The sequence below is a fragment of the Polistes fuscatus genome, unplaced genomic scaffold (assembly GCF_010416935.1).
Source record: "Polistes fuscatus isolate 324 unplaced genomic scaffold, CU_Pfus_HIC Scaffold12, whole genome shotgun sequence".
Taxonomy (NCBI): domain Eukaryota; kingdom Metazoa; phylum Arthropoda; class Insecta; order Hymenoptera; family Vespidae; genus Polistes; species Polistes fuscatus.
In genome coordinates this window covers 2,191,736-2,193,572 of record NW_025113020.1, presented here as the reverse complement: position 1 = coordinate 2,193,572, position 1,837 = coordinate 2,191,736, and the positions used below count along the sequence as shown (strand labels likewise).

Genomic DNA, 1,837 nt, shown 5'->3' with positions numbered 1-1,837 from the left:
CTATGAACATTTTATTCTTCTCATTGCTAGTTAAATTATTATTAATATCTTTACACAAAATAATTGCAGGACGCTAAATAAATTCCCCTTTCCACTTCTATCTAGAATTGATAAGATTTAAATAGATAGTTGTTAAGCATACGTTTAACCGTTTAGATATTAGTTGAATTTGTTAACATTTATTCTTATTTTATTATAAAATTTTTATTTTACGTTAAATATATACAACAATGAGGTCTTTTATTTATATACATGTAATAAGTATAATATTCTTCTTCTTCTTCATTCTTTGGTTTAGGCAAATTGCCTGATTCGTAACGATGTTTTTCTGCCTATTTCACTGTTAAATTGTCGCACCATCGTTTTCATGGGCGCCCCGTGCTTCTGCGGCCAACCGGTGTCTTATCGCGTGCAATTCTGATAATTCTTCCGTTGTCCATTCTGTTGATATTGTGGGATGCGAGCACCTCCAAGCCAAACACTTAAATAGGCATTCGTGGGGAGATTGGACGGTGGGCCCTGGATAGCTCAATGGTTAAGAGCAGTCGCCCGGAAAGCGGAAGACCCGGGTTCGAGTCCCGGTCCAGTCAGTCCAACGGCCCAATTTTTTCACGAATCCTACAATATGTTCGTTCCATTCTTTTTTTCTTTTTAGTATCCATTCGTTAATGTTTTCCACTTTGCATGTTCTTCTTATATCTTCACTTCTCTCTCGATCCAGTAGTGTTTTTCCAACTATTCTGCGAAGAACTCTCATTTCGGTTGTCTCTAGTAACTGTTTCGTTTTCGCTCTGTCTGGTCGAGTTTCTGCAGGATATGTCATAATAGGTCTCACCGTTGCCTTATAGATTCTTGCTTTGGTCTCTATATCCATGATTTTGTTTCGCCATATTGTGTCATTCAAACAACCCGCTATTCTGGATGCCTTCATTGTCTGTTCTCTTACCTCTGCTTCAACATCACCATACCCTGAGATTTCTATTCCTAGGTACTTAAATCTCATTTCCTGCTGGATAACCTTCCCTTCAATTTCCAGTTTGCACTTTAACGGTGTCTTTGACGTTGTCATGCATTTAGTTTTCTGGGCCGATATCTTCATATTGAATGATTTGGCTATGCAGTTAAATCGGTGTAGTAGACGTTGTAGATCATCCTCATTTTCTGCCACTAATACAGCGTCATCAGCGTAGCATAGGATGGTTATTTTTTCGTTGCCCATTTTATATCCTTTTAGCAGTCTTACATTTCTTAACATAAAAATAAACATAACTATAAAAAAACGTAAACATAAGACATAAAAAGACGCAATGCATAAAACATAAGAAGACATAAAAGGACTTAAGACATAAGACGTAATAATACTAAAATAAGACCTAATAATAACTAACTCATTTTACGTGTCGAATGCAATATAAAAATGAAACGATAGAAAAATATTCTGATAGTTTACACAAAATGCATAATAAGTGTGATTATACAAACAGCTTCGAAGAAGAATTCTACAAACAATTTATTAATCGAATCCGCGGCGTAAGCGATATTGTAAAAACTTTTTTATGTAATATACCTAACTTATATATATATATGTAAACGTCTCATGCAGGTTCGTGCACTTTGGCGCCTGCACCGGTGTGCGTGCGGATGTTTATTTAGGATATCGGCGTTCTTAAGATTAAGTGTAGGGAACCGAGGCTGTATGCGTCACCCATGGAGGGGGGCCGATGTTCCGTTGTTCGACGGAAAGGTATAAAAGGGCAGTCGGACAATACGGGTGGTGGTAGGAGGTAGCAGTGAGTTAATCTTACGTTCTTATGTGTTGAGTAGTAAGAAGTAGCAG

The 1,837-nt window shown here is 37.2% G+C and overlaps 1 non-coding gene across 1 annotated transcript; it reads left to right on the top strand.

Moving 5' to 3' along the window:
* Nucleotides 1-515: 515 nt before the first annotated feature.
* Trnas-gga lies at nucleotides 516-590 on the top strand. Its single transcript has one exon. It is a non-coding gene; the product is annotated as a tRNA-Ser (tRNA).
* The last annotated feature ends 1,247 nt before the right edge of the window (nucleotides 591-1,837 follow it).